Below are 26450 nucleotides of genomic sequence, written 5' to 3' on the forward strand. Positions count from 1 at the left end.
TCCATCGCCACTTTCGTGGCGCCGGATTTCCGCGGAGACGCCGCGGATGTGTGTGTTTTAGATGTCGGCGGACTTTCGCCGACATCCATATCCTCCACGGTGGACGTGGGGGATGCTTCTTGGTTGCGATGGCCCGTGGCCTTCGCATTCGTCTTTTTTTGTTGGCACCGCTGAACCAGGCCCTGCTCAAGCGGCAGAGTCTTTTGGGCCAGCAGGTGCCTTCTTAGAGGGGTGGGGCGACAGGTCCAGTTCAGCTGAGCTGTTCTGGGTGTCTGTCGCCGAGGATGCCGCTGCTGAAAGTGGGGCCTGAGGGCCTCCAGCGAGGATCGCGTGGTCTTCTCGCGAAAGTTTCAGCCCTGTGAACTGTACCACCGACTTCTGTGGTGGGGACTTGGGTGTCGACACCAGGTCCACCGGATAGACCTGTGTGCCGACAGAAACTGAAGGCGGCGGCCGCCCCCGCGTCACCGCTTCAGAGTATGTCCCTTTCTGTTGGAAAGAGACGCGTTTTTTTGCCTCAAGGTAGGACAGGTTTTCTGTAGTCTTCAAAGTTATAATTTGTTTTTCTGTTTTCCAGACTGGGCACGACCTGGAGTACGCGCCATGTGCGCCATTGCAGTTGACGCATTTTGCTGTGCGTTCGCATCTTTCTTCTGTATGTGCGTCTTCTGCGCATGTGACACAAGTGGGTTTACCGCGGCAAGCCAACATGCTGTGTCCAAAGCGCTGGCACTTAAAACATCGTCTCGGATTTGGTATGTATGGGCGGACTTTGCAATGGAGGTATGCGGCGTGGATGGAGTCAGGCAGAGTTGTGCCATTGAAAGTTAGGACAATGTGTTTTGTCTTGATTTCTGCATTGTTTCTCCGGATGGTTATTCTTCGGGCTGCTATTACTCCTTGTTGAGCTAGTTCTTCTTCCATTTCCGCATCGGTACTCTGTAGGAGTTCATATTCAGATATGACTCCCTTCGAGTGGTTCAGGGTGCGGTGCGGGGTTACCTGTACGCTCATTTCTCCAAGATTCTGTAATGACATCAGTTTGATACTTTGTTCTTTTGTGTTTACTTCTACAAGGAGATCTCCGGTTCGTTGTTTTTTTGCTTTGTAGTCTTTGCCTACACAGCTTTTTAGGGTGTTGGCGATGACAAATGCAGAGAGGTTGGCTACCGGTTCATCAGTGTTTGAGTGAACCATAAAAAACTTCGCGAACATTTCTGGCTTCTGTGGATTCAATTTCTTGACATCGGTGCGACCCCTTTTTTGGGGCCGATCAGATTTTTTTGCAAATTTTTCCATACGGCATGTATAAACTAAGGGTTCCCATATTTTGTCGCCTCTGATTCACCCTTATACACAGAGGAAGGTCCCGGGACTCCCCGCCTGGTAGACAGACGAGGAGCCCATCGGCCGAGGATTGACCACTTCCTCGACCGCCACCGTTCAAGGTTTCTTCCCTCCACCTTTCAACCTATCGCCACGGTACGGATGACAGCTTCGGTATGGGGGCTAAGGGTCCGTGGTGGCGCCAAGCACCAACACCTCGTTACACAAGGTGCCCTTGCGGGATAGGAATTAAATGACAGGGTCTTTCCATAAATCCGGTTGAAGCTGACTTGATTATGTAAGCGTTCTGAAGAGCAGAAAGGTGATTCTAGAGGTAAAAACGAAAGACGGGTGTGAACATATTTATGGAATAAGCACAGAAATGAAATGGAGCGACGAATTTGAAGCATCTGTATGTCATCAAGGTTTTTAAGCTAGTATACACTTGCGAGGGGACTATACAAAAACCCAGTAAAAAAGACGAGGGACTAGAAGGAGGATAGCACGTAACGACGACTGGACTGGCGACTTCGCTTTATTGAACCTCCCAGTAAGGCTCACAGGACGTAAGAAGCAAAACCAAGCCTATCACCGGAAAATGACATCAGCAGCAAAACTAGTGCCCGCGCGCCAAAAACAGCAAGTTCTTGTTGAAGCAGGCGTACCCAGGTCGTATTAATGCAATCTTCACCTTGCAATCTGATGTAGTAGGCTTCTGTAGAATTTCGCGTTCATCTTTCCTTCGGCTCTGCCAAGAATGTTTACGTTGCCAAGCAGCGGGTAGCAGCGACGCTCCCGAGAATGGTGGGGCAAGATTTCGCCGTCAGCAAAAACCAAATGAGTATGTAGTGTTCGCGCAGCTGGTAATTGATACACCTGCCCGTTTGTCCGATGTAAACCTTAACCAATTTGAGGGGAAATTTATACACCATGCCTGTTGAACATTTCGCGACAACATTTTCATGCTTCGCCGTACAACTAGCAATTCTCGATTTGCCTTGCGATAAACGCGACCACAGTCCCGAGAGCTTGCAGGGAGCCGAGAATAGAACGCTAACGCCTGCCTAACTGCAAGGTTTTTAATGGTGTCGGCTAGCCCGTGCACATAGGGCATAACTTCAAATATTTTTTTCTTCAGTAGCAAGAATATCCACCAGCCTCACATTCTTTTTATTCTTAATCCGCTCAAGCAACCGCTTCCAGCAACCGCTTCGCAACCGCTTCAGCAACCGCTTTCAGGAGGACTCTTGAAAACCCTGCTGCCTCATAACGTAGGAGTTCTGAGGCACATCAACCAATATCAACCAACTCGCCCAGAAACACACCTTGTTCTTTCTCAAAGGTGCTCTTCATAAAGCGGTGGCAGCTTTTTTCCAGTGCATCGCGGAGACTGTACATAGCGATTCCTCGTTTCGCAGTCTTAGAATCTGTGGACGCAAAAGGTAACAGTGCCTTCTTGCTCCTAAGAGAAAACATCCAGCATAAATGGCCATCGCCAGAGAAGCTTAGTAGAAGGTGTAAGAAACCTGCGGAATGGTGGGTAGAAATTTCATGGGTGAAGTTAACAGAAAGCGAAGAAGAGTAAAAAGTATTTAAAATTATCTTCTGCAACTATACAGGCAGGAAGTCATTAGGCAAACGATATGAAAGTATGCGAAATCATCAATGTGCCTAAAAACTCTGCACGCATGCTTGTCCAGAACAACGCCTTTAGAGTAAATGGTCAAATTTTGCAAAAACTTTTACACCACACAGGAGCCACGCTACCGCCAATAGTATTCCTTCTTTTTCTTTAGGTACAAGCAGCCCTCAAAACCAACAGTGGTGGAAGACATGTAAAAGAACAGAATTTCTAAAAAAAAAAACGAGCGAAACTGACAGAAAACACTCGTTTTGGAACCCCATGCGGTCGGAATTTTCAATAACTTTCCGCACTGCACATGAAGTTCGTCGGGAGGTATGCTGTAGAATGTCGGCCGAAAAAGCCGCAATGGCCCCCGCGCTACCCTTGCCGAGCTCTTCTGTTAGCTGTGCCGAGCTTGCCACGCTGTACGGGTTCAGCAGGGTGAGGAACGTCAAGAAAAAAACAACTATAGGCGGTCCCCGTTCCAGTTCTTGACAGCTTGCGCAAGCTTATCCAAGTTATATTCCAGGTGTTCCACTGCTTCCATCTTCAGCTTGGAGGGTTTCCATTTGGTAGGTGCTAGGTTCTTTCCTATGGCAGCCCCTGCCTTCTCCCAGAACGTGTTTGTAGCAAGAACCACGAAAGCGCCCTTTTTGTCCGCTTGGAGCAGGGTCAGGTCATTTTGGACCAAGTGGTCGACAACTCGATGAAGTACGCAATTGCTGCGCCCTCCTAGTTGTACGACGAAGCATGAAAATGTTTGCACGAAATGTTCCACAAGATGCACTTCAGATGCAGATCAGATGCACTTCATGTTTCCCAAGGTGTGCCGCAAGGCAGCATCCTGGGCCCCTTTTTGTTCAATTTGTACGTGAACGATGTTCACGGTATCGCTCCATCCGCTACTTTTGTGAATTATGCGGATGATACAAGCGTGTTTTTCACAGGAGAATCAAGTGATCACCTAATAGCTGCAGCAAATGTAGCGCTTGCTAAGCTTGATGAATGGACCCAAAAAAATAGCTTGAAGATTAATGCTGATAAAACTAAAGCAGTTTTGTATCATACTAGGAAAAAAAAACATAGACACACAAAACACAATTACACTACGGTCAACTCCTGTTGAGATTGTGTCTAGTTTTAAAACTCTGGGTGTCATTTTTCAAAACACAATGTCATGGGATGCCCACATAGAATATATTACAAAAAAACTATCACAAATAGTAGGCATTGTTTCGCGAAATCGCCATGTAATACCTCGCCACATTCTGATGCTGATTTATAATGGTCTTTTCTCCCCTAGACTTAATTATTGTCACTTGGTATGGTCATCGACTACTAAATCTAATATAGACAGAGTGCTCATTCTCCAAAAAACGTTTTTAAGAGCTGTCGAAAACGTACCAATGCACTACCACACACATGAATTATTTAAAAAATACAATGTAATTCCAGTAACAAAATCCTATGACTACCGGCTTTGCAAGTTGTTCAAACAAGAAACTAAATGTAACAATTGTACTATTCAGAACATAGCTCAGCTAGAGAATAATGTAGTTTCATACCAGACGCGTCATTTTGAACCATGGAAGGTTAACACAAGTAGAACTACATGCGGTCTACAAATGCTGCAAAACAAGTTACCCCGATTACTAAACAGTTTGCAAGCTAAAAATATCCAACTCGACAATATAGCTTTCAAAGCACTGCGCGATCTTTTCAAAACGAAGTAAAACGAGATTTTGTGTCTATAATATTTCCCCACGAATGTATTAAAAATGTGAGTACGTGTTACACTGAAATGTGGTAACAGTATATATGTTTTAGCGTTTTTCTTGTAATATGTTGTTGTTTTTTTTTCACTTTTTTTTCTTTACATATTGTGATAAAATATGCTGTGTATAAACTTTTTTTTACGACATTCCGCCAACTGCCAATGAAAGGGGGCCTGCGGCCCTGTCAAGCTGGCTTCTGGCAGCTTTGTCTGCAGGCTTCCTGCATCATGTAATGTGATGTGAATAAATTTCTTCTTCTTCTTCTTCTTCTTAAGTCTGCCGCATAAGTTTACCTATTATCATCCGCGCTCACGCAAACCACAACTAGAACCCCCCCATAGGACGTCTAGCCGCTTGAACCATAATCTAGAATCGCTCGCAGCAACTGTCGCACGTTAGCACTCACTTCTTTTATCCCGCACGCAATAGCCCTATGGAATGCCCTGCCAAACACCATTGTATCATGCACTAATCGCAAATCATTCCGTGAAATACTAAAGGACCATTTTTCATGAGAGCAATCTTTTCATTTATATGTCGTACTTTATACAGACAAGTGTCCGTGCTTTTTTTTCATTCCTTAGCCTGTGTTTACTGTGTTCAAATTTTCTTTTTTACTTCTTACATATTGTGCAACCTCTTCGGCACCACTTACCTGCTGTACATTCTTATTTTTTTTTACTGCTTTTTTTCTCTAGTGTTCTTGTCTTCGTTGGTACAAATCTTGAGTTTGCTCCCCCCTTATGTAATGCCCTCGGGCGTTTAAGGGAAAAATATATGAAATGAAATGAAACATTTGGAAAGGTTTACATCGGCCGAACAGCAGGCCGGTGTAAAAATGACGCATTGGGCGAACACCACCACACTTGGGTTCTGCATCGTGAATGACGCACGTGCCATGCCTGGCGCGACCGCTCGTTATGCTTGCCAAGATTAAGAGGCGCCCATTGTTTCCCACACACCCCTGAGCGATAAAACCGCTGTGCTGGCTGCAATGAACGCCTTTTGTTCGCTGACCCTTCTCGACTGATACATGAAGTTAGATATTGGGCCAGCTCACGTAGGGGCCCTGCCGGATGACTAGAAGACTGCAGCGAGCACGATGGAGCCACTGCTGAAGCTTCCTGATCCACTGCTATTGCCGGGGAATATCGCCATGTACTGGGGATTATACTAGCAGAAATTTGAGATTTCGCTGCAAGCTAAGGAATCTTCAAAACAGCCGAAGACGCCACGACATCCCTGCTGCTCAGCACTGCCGGAGAGGACGCATTTAGCAACTTCCTTTTCCGCGAGAACGAAAGAGAGCAAGACTAGGCAACCCTTACTAAGAAGTTCAAGGAGTATACTTCCAAGGGCAACATAATGATGTTTATGAGAGGTACCTGTTCCTGTCAAGAGTGCAAGGCGAAGAGGAGGCCTTCGAGCATTTTTTGCGGTGCCCAAGAAAAGAAGCCAGAAGCTGCAATTTTTCAGGACTAGCCGATTCTTTAATCCATGACCAAATACGGTTTTGTACTGACAGCCCGAACCTGCGTGAAAAGTTGCTCAAAGAAAAAGACTTGACACTACTAAAGGCTGAGCATATTTGCGAAGCAGGGGAAGGAGCTTGGCTACAAACGAGGCCTGAGTACAGCCCGGTAAGCAAGTGATGTTAGTTAGAAAGCAGTCAGAAAATCCACCAACTGCAACCGTTTTTACGAGATATCAGGCAGATGTTCAGCATTCGAAAAAACTTCTTTCGTGTTCCTGAGTGCTAAACATTTCGAAGCTCGCTGCAAAAAAGGGCCCGCAGGTCAGGGGAGCTGGCGAGGAACAACAAAGCTTCGACATTCTCGACGTTTGCTTTATCTTGGAATCCACTCCGTTACCCTTAAGGACCAGCGGTTATCTTGCCTTCGCATTACATGCCCTGCCGAAGCCCATTTCTTCCTCTTGATTTCAACTAAGATGTCATTAACCCGCGTTTGTTCCGTCACCCACTCCGCCCGCTTTCGATCTCTTAACGTTACATCTATCATTTTCCTTTCCATAGCTCGCTGCGTTGTTCTTAACTTAAGCTGAACCCTCTTTGTTAGCCTCCACGTTTCTGCCCCATAGGTGAGTACCGGTAGGATACAGCTGTTGTATACTTTTCTCTTCAGGGATATTGGTAAGCTACCATTCACGATCTGAGAGAACCTGCTATATGCGCTCCACCCCATTCTTATTCTTCTAGTTATTTCCCTCTCATGATCCGGATCTGCGGTCACTACCTGCCCTAAGTAGACATATTCTCTTACTACTTCCAGCACCTCGCTACCAATGGCGAACTGCTGTTCCCTTGCTAGGCTGTTGAACATTACTTTGGTTTTCTGCATGTTAATTCTTAGCCCCACCGTTCTGCTCTGCCTGTCTGACTGATTCATCATGCTTTGCAGTTCTTGTCCTGAGTGGCTTAGCAAGGCAATGTCGTCAGCGAATCGCAAATTACTCAGGTATTCTCCGTTAACTCTTATCCCCAACTGTTCCCATACCAGTCCCCGGAATACCTGCTGTAAGCAGGCAGTGAAGAGCATTGGCGAGATCGTGTCTCCCTGCCTGACACCTTTCCGTATTGCAGTTTTATTGCTGACTTTATGGAGAGCTATACAAGCTGTGCAATCGTTATAAATATCTTCCAGTATTTCCACATAGGACTCTTCTATGCCCTGATTCCACAATGCCTGCATGACAGCTGAGGTTTGCACTGAGTCAAATGCTTTCTCGTAATCAATGAAGGCTATATATAGGGGTTGGTTATATTCTGCACATTTTTCTATCACCTGATTGATAGTGTGAATGTGATCTATTGTCGAGTATCCTTTACGAAAGCCTGCCTGATCATTTGGTTGACTAAAGTCCAAGGTTGTCCTGACTCTATTAGCGATTACCTTAGTAAATACCTTGTAGGCAACGGACAATAAGCTGATTGGTCTGTAATTCTTCAAGTCCTTGACGTCTCCTTTCTTATGAATTAAGATAATGTTAGCGTTCTTCCAAGCTTCAGGTATTCTCGAGGTCACAAGGCATTGCGTATACAGGGTGGCTAGTTTTTGTAGCACAATCTCTCCTCCGTCCTTCAACAAATCTGCTGTTACTTGATCCTCACCAGCTGCTTTCCCTCTTTGCATTGCTCCTAAGGCTTTCTTTACTTCCTCCTTCGTTACTGGCAGGATGTCCCATTGCTGTGCTCGACTGCCTCCCTCAGTAACTTGATGATTAGATTCGCTACTGTATAGATTTTTGTAGAATTCTTCGCCTAATTCAACTATCTTATCCATATTGCTGATGACATTGCCCTGTTTGTCTTTCAGCGCATACATCTGGTTTTTACCTATGCCCAGTTTTCTCCGCACTGATTTTAGGCTACCTCCGTTCCTTAGAGCATGCTCAATTTTCTCCATGTTAAACTCCATGTTAAAGGGCGGGCATGTACTGTGCTATCGTGGATTAGCAGATAGGCGAGAACTAGGTGTGGGATTCCTCATTAATTAATTTATTTATTTATTTATTTCTGATACCCTCATGGCCCACAGGGCATTATTGAGGGGAGTGGTACATAGATATAAAATGAAACTGTTACAAAAAGTGGGTTAACGCATACATAGGCATGCCTAGAAAAAATGATACACATGATTGCAAAAAAAAAACTAGCTGCAAGAAAATACATGATTCAAAAAAGCGAAACAATACAATAATTAGGAATACCAACACCAAAACGAATAAATTCACAAAAACAGTCAAAAAACATTTCATGGAAACACAAAGATATGAACTAGAACATCACCCTTCGTAGAAACATTGAACGGGTACGATGGCAGAAGGCTATTAACAGAACAAAGTGTATGCGAAAAAAAAAGGAACAGGGCTAAATACACAATATACAAAACGAAGTGAACCAACTGAGGCTATGGTAAACCATATTGTAATGACAACAGTGCCCTAAACTCATCAAGGTCCTTTGCAGCTACAATATGTGGTGGTAGGTGGTTCCACTCCGACGATGTTTTTGGGATAAAGGAATTTATGCAGGATGTTGTCCGGCAACGAGGAACGCCAACTTTCCGTGAGTGATCGATGCGGGATGAAACATATGTTGGTGTTGTGATCAATGCTTCTTTCAGAGTAGAGTTCATGCTGTAAATTTTAAAAAACAGACACAGACGGGACACTTTTCTGCGCAGAGCAAGAGGGGTTAGCAATAAACTATTTTTTATTTCTGTGACACTGGAAGCACGATCATAGTTGCGCACAATAAAACGCGCTGCTCTATTCTGCACAGCTTCTAGGGCGTCGATGAGTGTGTTAGTGACAGGGTCCCATACAGAGTTAGCGTATTCTAATTTTGAGCGCACAAGTGACTTATACAGAAGAAGCTTGACAGGGCTTGATGCTAAGTAAAAATTGCGCTTAAGGTATCCAAGCATGCGGTTAGCGGAAGCTATGATAGAGCTGACGTGTGCTTTCCAAGTTAGATCTGATGTTAGAATGACGCCGAGATATTTATAAGATTCCACGGGTGTTAGCAAGGAAGAAGAAATAGTGTAGGCAACGGGACTTGAATTTTCGCGACGGGAAAAGCGCATTACTTTGCATTTAGTCGTATTAAGAGTTATTTGCCATTGTGAACACCAGTTAGAGATAGTGGTTAGGTCTGCCTGAAGTAATTCAACGTCATTCGTATTTTTTATTTCGCGGTAAACGACACAATCGTCCGCAAAGAGTCCTACTGAAGATGTTACATTGTTAGGCAGGTCATTAATATATACAAGGAACAGCAAAGGACCTATGACAGAACCTTGTGGGACGCCGGAGGTCACAGGAATGGATGACGAGTTAAAGCCATTAGCGTGTACATACTGCATTCGGTTAGACAAAAAGCACTCAATATACCTTAGTACATTATGGTCAATATTAAGTTTACTTAGTTTGTAAAGGAGTAAGTTGTGCGACACTGTGTCAAATGTCACTGTGTCAATGAGGATATAGCTGGCAACATCGAGGAGTTTTACAGTTTTAACGAGAGAGTGGCAGCTATCGCAATTAGGCTTAATAAGAGGTACAAGCTGAAGGTGGTCCAGGCCTACGCGCCTACATCAAGCCATGATGACCAGATAGTTGAAAGCTTCTATGAGGATGTGGAATCGGCAATGACCAAAGTAAAAACACAGCACACTGTACTGATGGGCGACTTTAATGCAAAGGTAGGTAAAAAGCAGGCTGGAGACAAGGCGGTAGGTGACTATGGCATAGGTTCTAGGAACAGTAGGGGAGAGTTATTACTAGAGTTCCCAGATAGAAATAATTTACGGATTATGAATACCTTCTTCCGCAAACGAGCAAACAGGAAGTGGACGTGGAAGAGCCCCAATGGTGAGACTAAAAATGAAATAGACTTCATACTGTGTGCACACCCTGGCATCGTAGAGGATGTGGAGGTCCTCGGTAAGGTCCGTTGTAGCGACCACAGAATGGTAAGGTCTCGTGTTAGCTTAGATTTGATGAGGGAACGGAGGAAACTGGTGAAGCGAAAGGCTATTAACGAGTTAGCATTAAGAGGGAAGGTAGAGGAATTCAGAATGTCGCTGCAAAACAGATTTTCCGCTTTAACTGAAGAAGACGACCGTAGTGTTGAAACAATGAATGATAATCTAGAAATCAACAGACTGGATAATCGTTATCGTGCGGAAAAAAGACGAACTACGCGTTTGCATGGACCCTAGAAGCGTGAAAAGTGCGTGAAGCGGGAGCACTGTCAGATGCCATGGCGTGAGGACATAGGAGCTAAGCTAGCGAGAGTGTAGTACTTCTCGCTCCTCGATGCAAAGTCTGGTCTTCATCAGGTACAGGCGCGGCCATAAGTAAACGGAGCACGCTATTGCGTTCGAAGTGCAATCACACTTTCTCCATTGATAATGACGAAGCGTTGTTTGTATTCAAGAAAGCCTACCAACCTCCGCTACCAGCATGCGCGCACCACTGCTGAAAATTTCAATTAGGTGACGCGTGAAATATATTCGAAGACAGTTGCGTGCTCCGTTTACTTTTGTCCGCGCCTGTATCTTTGGATGACGCTACAGCAACTATGTGCACGTTCATTCGGGCGTCATCAGTTTTTGAGGCTCCCGGTGAGATTCGCATAAGCCCCGAAAGTGTTTCACAAAATTTTCATCTAAAATATGACCCCTGCCAAGATACGAGAGTATACCTATGATATTCTGGTATGGGGCGGGTCTAGGGAAGAATCTGATGCACACCTGCGAAGACCACTGAAGGCGGCAGAAGCAGCAGGGCTTACTCTAAATGCCGAAAACTGCAAGACTGGCGTGACTGAAACTGAATTCCTGGTGATGTCCTTATCCAGGATGGAGTAAAGCAAACCCAGCGCTGACTCAGTCAATAATGGAGACTCCATTCCCAACGGTTAAAGCAGCGGTCCACAGAATGCTAAGAGAGGCCAATTATTTCAGCAAGTACTTGCCCAATCTCGCAGAATGTACTACTCTTCTTCGCAGCCTCATCAAAAAGGACTGTCTTCGAATGGACCGACAATCACGCTGGTGTGTGGAGGACCATCTGCAATATGCTTAGCAGTGCGCCTCCCCTAGCTATTTTAAACCCAGCCAGAGAAACGAAAATTGTGGTAGACGCATCAAAAATGGTTTGGGGACTTATTTACAGCGTCATGGCAAAAAGTAGCGGCCAATCGCTCATGCGTCGCGTGTACTCAACAGCTTGGACAGAGGTACTCGCAGATCGAAAAGGAAGCGATGGAAATAACATTCGGCTGTGAAAATTTTACCACTTTGAGCACAAACGTCAGATTGTTATCGAGACTGACCACCGCCCACTAATCGGTGTAGCGACAAAAGGAATTGGTGATAGGCCTTCGAGGTTTCAACGTTTTTTATATATTATTTTGAGGCTCTGGTCTACGACTGAACTTCAGTATTTACCAGGCAAAAAATTCTTCCTCGCAGACACACCGTCAAGAGCTCCACGGACACAGACGAAGGATTACACTGACGGTTCTGAAGACTCAGTCCCCCCCCCCCGTTGCTGTCGTGTCAGACATGGTAAGCGCAAAGACAGTGGGCCGCTTTGGCGACGCAACGGCAAATGATCCGGACTTGCAGTTGGTAATACGCTACATTAATGGTGAAGGTAACAATGTGGGCATGACGAAGCCATTCGCCTCCGAGCTCTCATTGATTAAATGAATTGTGTTTAAGCGAAGTAAAGTTGTAGTTCCTAAGTCAATGACAAAGAAAATTCTTTCCGAAGTCAATGAGAAAGTAAATTCTTCAACGCATTCATGAGACGCATATGGCCTTCAAAAAATGCCAAGTAAGAGCAAGAGGCCTAGTGATCTGGCTAGGGATGAACTCGGACTGCTGCAGAGCTCTGCAGTTCGTCGACAGTGCGTTTACAAACCCCAAAGCGGACCCTTTATGATCAGACTTACCGTGTAGGCGCTGACATTTTACAACACGAAAGTAGCTCGTACCTGACCGTTTTTGGTTTGGTTTTTCGGGTGTAGCGTCCCAAAGCAAGTCAGGCTATGTGGAACGCCGTAGTAAAGGGCTCCGGAAATTTCGACCACCTGGGGTTCTTTAACGTGCACTGGCATCGCACAGCGCACGGGCCTCCAGAATTTCGCCTTCATCGAAATTCGCCCGCCGCGGCCAGGATTCAACCCGCGTCTTTCGGGTCAGCAGCCGAGCGCCATTAACCACTGAGCCACCGCGGAGCGTGACGGTTTTTGATGCCTATTCCAACTTTCTACAGTGGAAAAGCAGACTCGTACGACATCAAGTGCAGTAATTGACAAGTTCAGCACCATCTTCTCATGATACAATATTCCAGTGGAAGCGTGCACGGACAATGGGCCCTAACTTTCTTACGAATTTGCTCTTTTCGCATCCAAGAACGATTCGGATTACTTCGAGCCCATAGTTCCTGCGATCAAAAGGCCGCGCCGAGAAGGGGGTGAAAAGGAAAACTGTGAAAAGGATCCTGAAGAAAACGCAAGAAGCAAAGGACGACTTCTGGCTCGGTTAGCTCGGCTACAGATCCGCTCCGCTCGTAGATGGCCGCTCTCCCGGTGAGCAGTTGCGGGGCAGGAGACTTCGCACTGGGCTCCCAGACGTCAGGCTGCAGCCAAGCAAAGCGGTGTTCAAACGAGTCCAGGCAGACACCCGAGAGAGAAGTGCACCGCCTCTCGAAACCGGTGATGCCGCGAGAGTGCGGAAAAACGCATGGTCCAGTAGTCGCTGTGTGCCTTCCTCCTTGTCCCTCGTCTATTTGACTGATTTTTCGCCTAACTTTCTAACACTGTCTACGAAATATCGCACATGGCTAGGAAAGCTAACCGTTGCTGCTTTACATTGAAGAAATAACAAATTGGCATTCTTGAGGCGTGGACATGCTGTTAGGCTGACTAATAATATTTTATGTAATCGACATACCGAGCACAGCCTGAAAAGGTTAAACTTGATAGCGTAAGGAACGTGGCGAAATGTGCTTTCGAGCATGCGCGTCCAAGCGTGCGCTTTGCCTACCTTCGCATGAGGATCACCTGCTCCTGCGTCGGTATGGCCCGGAGCAGAGGCGCCGGCTCGGCGATGCGGCGTTCGATCTCCTCCTGGCTGCACCAGCTCACCGCGTCCCCGGGGGCCCGCACGGGGGGCGTCAGGGTGAGGACGCGCGACACACGCTCCGTCAGCGTTTTGAACATCGCGAAGGCTCTGGTTTTCTGCCAGCCAGACCGTCTTCCTCTTCCTCCTCGCTTCTGCCCTTGTTGTTGCGAGACATCATAGGAGGCAAGCCGGTGCGAACGCAAGGCCAATTGCGCTTCCAACGGCCCACCCCTATTGTGGAGTCGCACGTGATTTGGGAGGTACTCGTTTACTATTTTCTTCTATGGCCATACAGACTGCTAACATTCCGCAGTGAAGACAGATCCGCACTGTGGAAGTCGTACTGTTTCTTTCCAGTTGCCTCGTACGATTGCGCTTCCTATGTAAACATCCGTTTTTGAACCATCAGTATAAACGTCCGCAAAGTTACTATATTTTTCATCAAGTGGACGGAATTCTGGTGTGGTATGTTGTTTTAGAGTGTGCTTTTCACGGAACTGTGTAAGAGTGAAATCCCAGATTGCAGGAAAAATGTATCATAGAGGTAGTAGATCTCGTCTTTGGGTTATGTCAGGAAATGCGTTCTGTTATTGAGATTCTGGCAAATCTCTTCGAATCGCAAGACCAGTGGCCTAGTAGGTTGAGGTTTGCTGGTGAATATTTATTCCATATAGAAGGACATTTGATTACAACATGATAACAGATGTGTTTATGTAGATATCTTACTTTAAGGACATATGCAGTGGTTGAAGTGGTTCTTCTGATGTCAAGTGATGGTTCATTGGTAACTGCATACAGGCTGACTATGAGAAATGTCCTCTATTCACTACACGAGAGGCGTAAGCCTGAGTTGTGTACTGGATCCATTTTTTTCGGTATGACGGTCGTGATGAACTACGCAATGTAGTTGACGACGTGAGGCTGTGACGCAGCGATTAGAGATTATTTATATGTGGTTTTCCGATTAAAACAGTCAGTTGTAAGTCAGCGCGTGTTCGTGTCTCTCTTTTTCTTGGTCCTTCGTTTTAGTTGCGCTGTTTCGTTCCTTAAAGATGCAATACCAACTCGCCCACTATGCTATGCTGCTACAAATAATTTCTTTTTAGTTTCCCGACCTTAGAAAAGGTGAGCGGGGTGGTCTTTGCAGTTGGCACAGTGCGAGGCCACAGCATCGCAGTTCTCAGTTCTTTTAAAGCACGTCTTGTGGAGGTTTTGTCGCCGTGGCAACCGTTTTACCCGTGGCCGTATCTTTAGCAGCTGAAGTCTGCCTGGGTTAGGTATATACGGACGGACTTGAATTTTCAGGTATCCCACCTCTATTGTTCCGGGAAGGGCTTGCATAGAACGTTAGGAATCGGCGCTTTGTAGGAATTTTCTTGCGATCTTTACAGATAGTCATCCTCGAGACACTGACCATGTTTTGGTCAGCAAGGCCACCTAGAGTTTCCTTTTCACTCATGAGGAGTAAGTCTGAGCCTGAGTTTACGCCGCCGACGGTATGTAATGTTCTGTATGGACTGGGAATCACAAGGCCATCCCCAATAGACAATGTTTTGAGTTGCATACTGTGATTTGGCTGTCAAGTTTGAGTAGCAGGTCTAGACTGGCTATTCACCTCACTAGCGTAGGGCATCTGTCAACCATTTGGCACCAGAAAAGAGGACAATATTCGGGCTGGTTTTTCTAAGACTTAAGAGTGAATCACGTAATATTTAGCGAAAGTTTTTTTGGTTCTTTGCAGAATATGTGCAGTGACTTCCGTCCGCCGCGTTTTATCGGAGCGATCAGGTTTTGAGGAACTGGAGGCCGTAGGATGTATATGTTGTTCGGCCAACGGCGCCAACCGTCCACCATGGAGACCAACGAGGGGACGGAACAGGAGCTTAGAAAAAAAACCCTCCCACGTCAATGGTACGCTAACTATAACCAAATATGCCTTAATGCAGGGTGGTTAGCCACACAAAGTGAACTCTCGTCGCCTGGAAAAAGGAAAAATACAAGAGAGAAGGAGACGGGACAGTTGTAGGAAAGGAATAGAAACGTAAAAGATAAAAGGAAGGATAGGACAACGCGACTGCCCATTTCCCCTGGTCGTGTCAGGCTACAGGAAGCTGGGGCCGAGGTGCTGTGATATCTCCACCAGTGGAAAAGGCATAAAACTGCGCTAATTTAACGAAAACCACAATGAAAGATCGACCCTCCGTGTGGTTTGTGTTAAATTAGAGCTGTTTTTGCCTTTCGTTTGCGACTTATACACAACTATCCCAGAAAAAGGTACTGTTCACCAGCCTCCGCCGATGGGCCTCAACGGTCCGAACACTCTCCATCGGCTCAAACACCAGGGTAACCTTTTCGCCAGATGCGGCGCTGCCACGCATTACAAAGTGTGGATGCTAGGGAAACCCAGGCATCGCAGCTCACCACCATCTGCATCTTGCAGATGTCCCTGCGGGGTTCCAAGGAACGGGTCATTTTACATCGTGAATGGCAATTTACAAAGCACGAGCAAATAAACTTAGTTTCAATCTTACCGAAAACACATATAGAATATATAGGCCGATGAATGCTAGCCAACACTGCAATGCTGTTAGTAAATGTAATAGTAACCTCACCAATCGTCCTAGGTGTTTGGTTTATTGGGAACCTTTCATGCTTGTTTTAAGTTTAGTAAAGGAGGAGGAATATAAGAGGAATTGCACGGAGGTTAACCGGAAGAATAATCGGTTTGCTATCCTACACGAGAGAAAGGGGTGAGAAGATACAAAATGAAAGAGAGACGAGAGTACCAGTAAAAGATCCGAGTAAAACGGCGAGCTCTCTATAAAGTCACTAAATTGACACCCACAAGATATCAACATATTAGGTTCTTTTTTATACTATTGCCACACTGCTGGCACTCTGCCGGCGCCACCTGGTGGCCGAACCTTGCCTCCAGGCGCGTGGCCGCGCGTCGTCTTCGTTCTGCATGAGCTCGGCGGTTCGGCGGGCTTCGTCCTAGGAAATGCTGTGCTTCCCGCTTTTCTGCTGCGTTTGTCGGTGACATTTGGTGGAGCCGTGCGGGGTACCATCCCATGTACGCTGACCCCGACGACAGCCGTGACGCTTCTCCCCGACCCGCGGACGCCACACCCGTCCACAAAACGAGCCGTCGCCTGCGAGGCCTGCAACCCGAGTTCGAGCCACTAACAAGGCCTGTCAGAGCGATGACGTCCACCACTGGCAGCCAGACAGGTCAGTCCTCCGGCAGTGCCCCGCCGTGCGTCCTTCTCGCACCTCGGTCGCCACCATCCTTCCACAGCGACCGGTTTGAGGATGTAGAAGACTGGTTGGCCAATTTTGACCGTGTGGCCGCATTTAATCAGCGAGACGACGAGCGGAAGCTGCTGAATGTATATTTCGCACTGCTCCACTCGGCGAGAACGTGGTTTGAGAACCACGAGGCGTCCTTTTCCAACTGGGCAGCTTTTCGCCGTGAGTTGCTCGCCACATTCAGCTCGAGCCAACGGAAGGAGAACGCTGAAATTGCCCTTCGCTCCAGGTCACAGCAGTCCAACGAGACCGTGGCCATGTTTATAGAGGACATGACACGCCTCTTCAATCGGGCCGACCCTACCATGCCAGAAGCTACAAAGGTGCGGCACCTTATGCGTGGGGTGAAGGAGCAGCTGTTTGCTGGCCTCATGCGCGACCCTCCGCTAACCGTCGCCGCCTTCGCCAAGGAAGCTACCTCCATGGAGCGTTCGCTGCTGGAACGGAGCGCCCAATACGGCCGTCAGGCAAATGTAGCGGCCACTCAATACTTCGCGCCCTTGCCAGGCCCGGGGATGAGGCGCACCGAGAGATTGTACGGAGCATTTTCCGCGAAGAACTGCGACACCTCCGCATGGATGCTCCGTCGGCAAGCATACCTTCTACAGGGGACGTCATCCGTGACGAAATCCAGCGCGTGGTGCAGCCACCCCCAGCACCACTACCGGAGCCACACGTCATGTCCTACAGCGATGCCCTGCGCCGACCTGCTCCCATGCCGCAAGAGTTTCGCCCAGTTGCCGGACCTCCAACATCCCACCGTTACGTGCGCCCCGTCGAGCAGCAGCAGAACCTGCGCCCTCCTATCAGCAAAGCGCACGTGTGGCGCACGCCCAACGACCGCCCGCTCTGCTACCACTGCGGGGAGCCTGGCCATATTCTGCGGCATTGCCCGTACCGGCGTATGGGTTTGAGAGGATTCCCGCCCGACGCGCCTCGACCTCGCTATGGCGAAAGACCGCAGGGCATCGACGAGTACCTCGCCGCTCACGTGCTGCCCCCGGCCTCGCAGCAGCGCCAATCGCGATCGCTATCCCCGAGGCGCTTTGCTTCGCCCAGTCGGCCCTCAACATCTGGTCAGTTCAGACGCACGTCCCCTCGCCGGGAAAACGGACGACGGCGTCGTCCGGGGGTAGGGCCGCCGCCACTGTACAGAGTCAACAGCCTCCACCCGACGATTCGACGCCCCTGCCCGGGGGGTGGCCACCCGATCCGACGACCTCTCCGACGACCTCACCGACGTGCTGCGAACGATTAGTTTCATCTGAAATTTTTGTAACCGCCGACAGTTATCAAGTGACCGCACTCGTCGATACCGGCGCTGATTTTTCTATGATGAGCAGTCAACTCGCCACGACTCTCCGTAAGGTTCTGACGCCTTGGTGTGGACCCGTGATTCGCACCGCCAGCAGCCACGTAGTGACGCCGATCGGCGCCTGCACCTGCCGCATCCAGATCCGGGGTCTTACTTTCACTGGCTCCTTTGCCGTCTTACGTGACTGTTCTAAAGATCTCATTCTGGGCATGGATTTTCTTCAAGTGTATGGTGCGGTCAGCGACCTTCGGGAACTCATGGTATCTTTTTCCGCCCAGCGAGCCGTTCACACCCACAGCGAGCCCTGCAGAGTAATGTTGCGTCTATGTGACGACCATGTAACGATCCCTCCGCGAGCCAGCAAGTTCGTCACAGTTGAGTGTAATGGCAGCACCGGCACCCTTGGCATCGCTGAAGCGAACATGTCGCTGCTACTCGCTCGGCAAGTTTGTGTAGCTCGAGGCCTAGTAGACCTTACCAACGGTCGCACCGACATCTTTGTTACGAACTTTACCCGTGAACCGCAACATTTCACGAAAACAGAGGTCGTCGCTTATTTTGACGAGCTCGGAGAGTGTACCAGGCAGTGATCTTTGTCCACGACGTCAGACCACGACGAGGCGACAGCTACAGCCATCCCGACCGACGTCAACCCGCACCTCTTGGCCAGTCAGAAACGCTGCGTAGAAAACCTCATCTATTCCTTCCGCGATTGTTTTGCATCAACTTCCAAGGTGCGACAGACGCCGCTTACAAAGCACCGAATTGTCGTTGCTGACGACCAAAGACCAATATGTCAGCGCCCTTATCGGGTATCTTCAAAAGAACGTGACGCCATCCGCCGCCAAGTTACACAAATGCTCCAGGACGACGTCATACAACCGTCCACGAGCCCCTGGGCATCACCTGTTGTCCTCGTCACGAAGAAAGATGGCACCCTCAGGTTCTGCGTGGATTACAGGCGCCTCAATAACGTCACGAAAAAGGATGTGTACCCTCTGCCACGCATTGATGACTCTCTAGACCGCCTGCGCCATGCCACCTATTTTTCGTCTCTTGACCTCCGCAGTGGGTATTGGCAAATAGAGGTCGACGAACGCGACCGAGAGAAGACCGCCTTTATTACCCCTGACGGTTTATACGAGTTTAAGGTGCTCCCTTTTGGCTTGTGCTCGGCCCCTGCCACATTCCAACGAATGATGGACACCGTGCTATCTGGACTGAAGTGGCAGTCGTGCCTCGTATATCTCGACGATGTCGTGATCTTCTCCGACACGCTCGATGAGCACCTGAAACGTTTGCGTGCTGTTTTCGAGGCCATACGTTCCGCTGGTCTCTCTCTCAAGCCAGAGAAATGTCACTTCGCATTTCATCAGCTGAAGTTTCTTGGTCACATTGTCAGCGCTCGAGGCGTTAGTCCAGACCCCGAAAAGACGGCCGCCGTAGCTGCCTTCCCCAAGCCCGCAGACAAACGGAGCCTGCGTCGTTTCTTGGGCCTCTGCGCGTACTATCGCCGGTTCATTCATAATTTCTACAAGCTAGCTGAGCCTCTGACCCGCCTGACGAAAGACGCTGAACCCTTCTTGTGGGGGCAGGACCAGGAAAGAGCCTTCACGGAACTCAAGTCCCGTCTCCAATGTACGCCTGTGCTTGGCCACTTCGACGAGGACGCCGACACGGAACTACATACTGATGCCAGTAACGTTGGCCTCGGTGCGATCCTTGTTCAGTGGCAGGATGGTCTAGAACGCGTGATTGCTTACGCTAGTCACACTGTCTCGTTCCGAAGTCAACTATTCCACCACGGAGAAGGAATGTCTGGCTGTGCTGTGGGCCGTTACGAAATTTCGTCCGTATCTGTATGGCCGCCCATTTCGGGTTGTGAGCGATCATCATTCCCTGTGTTGGCTGGCGAATCTGAAAGATCCCTCGGGGCGGCTTGCTCGTTGGAGCCTTCAGCTACAAGAATTTGATGTCACAATCGTGTACAAGTCCGGCGAGAAACACAGCGATGCTGACTGTCTATCCCGCGCTCCTATTCCCTGCCCCACGGGCGAGTCCGACGACGATTCCGCTTTTCTCGGTGCTGTCACCGCGTCCACCCTTGCCCGCCAACAGAGGGCCGACGCCGAACTGCTTCCTCTCATCAAGTATCTCGAAGGAACCGCTCCATCTCCTCCTCGAATCTTCAAGCGCGGGCTGTCATCGTTTTGCTTGCGCGATGGTGTCCTCTATAAAAAGAATTACGGCCCAACGGACACTGCCTACCTGCTTGCCGTACCTACAGCGCTTCGTGACGAAGTTCTGCGTGCGTGCCACGACGACCTTCCTTCGGGCCGCCTCGGATATTCCCGCACGTTGGCGCGCATACGTCAAAACTACTACTGGCCCAGGCTTGCTGCGGTTGTCCACCGCTACGTCCGAACCTGCCGTGAGTGCCAGCGCCGGAAGACGCCGCCGACTAAACCAGCCGGGCTCCTGCAGCCGATCGATCCCCCACGCCTCCCATTTCAACAGGTCGGCATGGACTTACTCGGCCCATTTCCGGCGTCTTCCATGGGTAACCGGTATACTGCTGTTGCCACTGACTATCAGCCGCTACTGTGAGACCAAGGCCCTTCCCCGTGGTACCGCAGCCGAAGTTGCATATTTCTTCATTCACAACATTGTACTTCGTCACGGAGCCCCTACAGTCGTATTAACTGACAGGGGCACCGCCTTCACGTCGGCACTTACGAGCGAGGTACTTCGACTCAGTGGCACCAGCCATCGAAGGACTACAGCTTACCATCCGCAAACGAACGGACTGACTGAGCGGCTTATCAAGGCAATTGCCGACATGATTTCGATGTATGTAGACGATGACCATGGGAACTGGGACCGGATACTGCCTTACATCACGTTCGCTTACAACACTGCTCTACACGAAACGACACGCTTCACTCCGTTCCATTTGATGCACGGTCGCGAAGCCTTGACCATGCTGGACGCCATGCTTCTTCCGGATCCTGCTCCCTCTTCTTTCGTAGCGAACCAATTTGCTCGTGACGCCGAAGCCGCTCGCCATGTTGCTCGACAGCGAATCCGGCACCAACAACAACGCGACGCCGAGCGTTACAACCTCCGCCGCAGGGAAGTGATTTACACACCCGGTGATCAAGCCTGGGTGTGGAGCCCGATCCGCTTGCGGGGGCGCTCTGAGAAGCTTCTTCGCCGTTACTTCGGTCCCTACCAGGTGTTACGCCGCCTCAGCGCCGTTACCTACGAGGTGCTCCCTCAAGGAACTGTCCGGTCCTCACGACAACCGACGCCCGAAGTAGTCCACGTGGCGCGACTGAAGCCGTATTACTCCCGTTAGCCCCTTTTCACGCACTTAGCCCCTTTTCACGACACTCGCGCCGTTCACTTTCCGCCTTCCCTTCATTATTTTTTTTTTCGCCCGTGCGGCATCGGAACGATGCCTCTTGAAAAAGGGGGGGGGGGGGGGGGCAATGCCACACTGCTGGCACTCTGCCGGCGCCACCTGGTGGCCGAACCTTGGCTCCAGGCGCGTGGCCGCGCGTCGTCTTCGTTCTACATGAGCTCGGCGGTTCGGCGGGCTTCGTCCTAGGAAACGCTGTGCTTCCCGCTTTTCTGCTGCGTTTGTCGGTGACACTATAAATATATTTCTTTCTTGTGTGGGGAACCACTTCATCCGGGAATCTTAATACATCGGTAGCAGCCGCGGTGGCGCAGTGCTTATGGCGCTCAGCTGCTGGCCCGAAAGACGTTGGTACTATCCTGGCCGCGTCGGTTTACTTTCGATGGAGGCGGAATTCTAGAGGCCCATCTACTGTGTGATGTCAGCGCACGTTAAAGAACTCTCATGTGGTCGAAACTTCCGCCACCTTTCACTGCGGTGTCCCTCATAGCCTGAGTCGCTGTAGAGTATTAAACCCCCTACACTAAGCATAATAGATTGCCTTTCCTCCCTCTCCCCCTCTAAAAAGAAGGCCTTATCACCACTGAACGCAATTATCGCACACTGCGAGTTCTGCCCATGGAAGCCTTGTTAAAAAAACACCGTATCCTAAATTTATTACTTTCGTTTGATGGAAGGCCAGCTGTAATATACCATCAGAGAACAAGGAAAAAACTAGCACCTATCACTGGGACTAACTACAGGAAACTGAAATTAACTTTTCTGGTACTTTTATTCATCGAAAAAACCTCACTAGATGTAGAACTCCCCATATCAGTAAAGGCGATTAAATTGAGTATAAAACAATATTTGTATTAATATCATCTTTGCTTTCGTGGGTTGTACTCACTGTAGTTCTTTTCTTCTGAATATCTGATCTTCTCCGCGAAAAATTTCAGCACCACGAAGTTTATGTCGTTCATACATGTGCACTGTTTTTATTTAAAACCAAGCGTAACCATCATTATTATCATTCACATTTTTGTACCTATCAAAACCCTATTCATACAGTGAAAAGAGGGGAAAGAACGAAATAAATACGATGTAAAGCGAAGGAAGACAGTGCTAATACAACACAACACATTTTACTACAATAAATTTGGATCCGATGAATGAATACAGCGTGAACTGATACAGTACAATGCTAGTCATAGCAGAGTGGCAGGAAGGCTTGGAAGTAGGACTAGCACTGGGTCGAAGACAGATATTCAATAATAATTATTCGCAGAAATTACTGAATATCACCCATCTAAATGTAGTAGGATCGCGCTCGCTTACAATGCAGTCAGGTAGTGATTACCGATTTTCTATTATAGTTGGCAGAAAAGATGCACTGAAGGCGGTTGCTGATCCATATAAACGCTAACTACTCAGGTAGCTAGAAGGGGCGCGATTTTATTCAGAGCGACAAGCAGGTTTTTAATTGCAAGCCAGGACCCACGTGCCACCAGAAACCCATTGATTTTTTTTTATTTTTTTTTAAATTAAAAATTAAAAAAAAAGTACTCCTGGTAGAAAAAAAATGATCTGACTCCTTGTTATCTCATTTAGGTTTGTGTTTCGTTTGTATTGCTGTGTTCATTGTTAGATTATTGAAATATGTCGATACAAATGTTGCTTCTTCATGCTTTTGACACTGTAATAATTTTTCTGGTTAGGAGCTAATCTTTTGTTGAGATAAATATTTATGCAACTGTGGTTCTTACCTTTTGACATAATAATAACTAACAGGTTGTGATGTAAGCTTTTTTTTTTGAAGAAAAATTCTTTTGTTTTCTGTAGTACTTACGGTTTTAATTTCATATAATGCTTGTTCACAATGCTTCTGTTTTCTGCACGTAATGAATGGCGTAACATACTTTTTTTCAACGGCTTTTGTAGCATAGAGAGTGCAGTGTGTCTCGCCAGGAGGCGAGGCCTTGTCAGGCGTAGATGAAACGCCTTTTGCCTCGTCTTCCTTGGTAGAATCATCCTCTTTTAAACTCTCTTGCTCATGATGTACACTTGCTTTCTACCAGAAATAAAGTGAATTTGAATTTGAATAGCGATTTTCTATTACAGTTGGCAGAAAAGATGCACTGAAGGCGGTTGTTGATCCATGTAAACGCTAACTACTCAGGTAGTTAGAAGGGGCGCAATTTTATTCAGAGCGACAAGCCGGTTTTTAAGTGCAAACCAGGACCCACGTGCCACCAGAAACCCATTGAATACCGATTTTCTATTAAAGTTGGCAGAAAAGATGCACTGAAGGCAGTTGTTGATCCATGTAAACGCTAACTACTCAGGTAGTTAGAAGGGGCATGATTTTTTTCAGAGAGGCAAGCAGGTTTTTAATTGCAAGCCAGGACCCACGTGCCACCAGAAACCCATTGAATACCGATTTTCTATTACAGTTGGCACAAAAGATGCACTGAAGGCGGTTGTTGATCCATGTAAACGCTAATTACTCAGGTAGTTAGAATGGGCGCGATTTTATTCAGAGCGACAAGCAGGTTTTTAATTGCAAGCCAGGACCCACGTGCCACCAGAAACCCATTGAATACCGATTTTCTATTACAGTTGGCAGAAAAGATGCACTGAAGGCGGTTGTTGATCCATGTAAACGCTAACTACTCAGGTAGTTAGAAGGGGCATGATTTTATTCAGAGCGACAAGCAGGTTTTTAAGTGCAAGCCAGGACCCACGTGCCACCAGAAACCCATTAACAGAACACACAGGAAAGAATTTTTCATATCAAAACACTATTGACCAATAGCACATCAAACGCTTCGTACATGTAAGTACAGCAAGAATTTAACACGCAGCAGACCCGGTGAGCCGAAACCAGGACCAGTGCAAAAGTAGAAAACAGTGAAAAGTGTCAAAATTAAAAGCACGAGCCAGAGCAGTGGCAAGCACGAAATGTAAAGTCAAAAGTAAAATTTAACAGGAACAAAACGTATCATTATGTCAACAATAAAAATATTTCTAACAAGGATAACAGAACGGAGCGTAAGCTGGTTCAGAATTGCGTAATCATAGCAACACACGAGGCTGCTTTAAGCGAAACGGGTAAAAAGGGAATAACGGAAAGGCAAAGTGACTGCATGAACGGAAAAGCTGTGTCAAAATTAACGATATTCTAGGCAACTAATATCCTTGTCAATGAGTAAAACAAAATGAGTGCTCACATACTGGCCCCTGCCTTTGGATATCAGCAGAGCCTCCATGATAACCCTTACGATTTCAGTCCGAGGAACCCTTGTATTTTACTCCCTGAAAATGGATACGATTTCCTTGAACGTTAATTTTGGCACAGCTTTTGCTTTCATGTATTGACTTTGCCTTTCCGTTATTCCTTTTTTACTCGTTTGGGTTAAGTGCCTCGTGTTCATTGTTATGATTGCACAGTTCTGACCCAGCTTACGCTCCGTTTTGTTATCCTAGTTAGACATATTTTTTATATTTGACTTTGTGATACGTTTTTATTCCTCTTAAGTTTTACTTTTGACTTTACGTTTCATGTTCGACTGTTTTCTTGTTTTCTAGTGGTCTTGGTTTCGGCTCACCGGATCTTCTAAGAGTACAGTTCTTGCTGTACATGTGCCTAACATTAGATAGGCTACTGATAGATGGTGTTAAGTTATGAAGATTTGTTTGCTGCCTGTGCTGTTAATGGTTTTTAGGGGCACGTGGGTCCTGGCTTTCATTTCAAAACCTGCTCGTCGCTCTGAATAAGTTATTGGCAGTTCGGCGCCTGTCCTGTTAGCTTATAGGTTTGTACTCGTATTTTCACGCACCTCCCTCAAGCCATGCAACAAGACCAACCAGTCCAAACCACAAGACTGGTTCACAGAAGAAGCTGGAATGGAAGACATGCAGTTTAGTAAAAGAAAAAGAATTATTATCGAGGTACGATGCGACTTCCATATAGATTACAGGTTCCAGGGGTTTGCAGGCAATGTATGCCAGCGAAATGGGGCGATAATTGGATGGAGCTGATCGGTTATGAGCTTTGAACATCGGCAGAACTTTGCTCACTGCCCGATCTATTGGTTTTGTTTTTTTTTATGGGTGTTTAATGTCCCAAAGCGACTCAGGCTATGAGGACAGCGTAGTGGAAGGTTACACGTCAAGAAATAAGGCGCCACAGCAAACATGAGACCAGACAGTACTGCGATACAGGCGCCAACTTCCAACTGTATATTCGGAGAACGACGTACATGCATTTTTACAACACAGAGCCGCCCATATTCATTTCTTTCGGTGCTTATCAGAAGCCGCCACTTATCGAACAGCACTAGCGTGTTGGCACAGAAAATCAAATTCCGCCTAACGGGTTAGCTCACCATCGCTTACGGACATATCAGCCTTTTTCATGATGTGAAACGTCTCAAGCAAAAACCTCGCATTTTTGTTCTTGCTCCAGCCTAGAATACTCACTTCCTCGAGTCATGCCTCGCATTTACACGTGCCGATGTGCTGGACCAAATTAGCTCATTTTACCCCATTTTTTACATTTTTCCGTGCACGTTAAGGTGGTCGTTAAAAAAAGTGGCCCTGTTTGTCCGATATAGGACATTTTACAGCTCAAGAGGATCTCATATACCACTCCTACCACCCAGCGGACGTAGGCCGTCTCATGTGTCACATCCGCAGCATGGTAGGTTGGTTTGGTCTGGTTTATTGGGGTTTAACGTCCCAAAGCAGCTCAGGCTATGATGGATGCCGTAGTGAAGGGCTCCGGAAATTTCGACCAACTAGGGTTCTTTAACGTGCACTGACATCGCACAGTACATGGGCCTCTAGAATTTCGCCTCCATCGAAATTCAGCCGCCGCGGCCGGGATCGGACCAGCGTCTTTCGGGTCAGCAGCCGAGCGCCGTAAGCACTGAGCCACCGCGGCGGGGCTCAGCGTGGTAGGAGCGGTGTATAAGGTCCCCTTGAGCTGTAGAATGTCCTATATTGCACAAACAGGGCGATGCATAACTCACCGCCTTAG

The 26450-nt window shown here is 47.7% G+C and overlaps 1 protein-coding gene across 2 annotated transcripts in view; it reads right to left on the reverse strand.

Moving 5' to 3' along the window:
* LOC149325017 (protein 5NUC-like) overlaps positions 1-26450 on the reverse strand; it is a 219060-nt gene that overhangs the window by 131748 nt on the left and 60862 nt on the right. The window lies entirely within an intron of this gene.

Source organism: Amblyomma mixtum, chromosome 10 (genome assembly GCF_055824585.1).
Source record: "Amblyomma mixtum isolate Tamu chromosome 10, ASM5582458v1, whole genome shotgun sequence".
Taxonomy (NCBI): Eukaryota; Metazoa; Arthropoda; class Arachnida; order Ixodida; family Ixodidae; genus Amblyomma; species Amblyomma mixtum.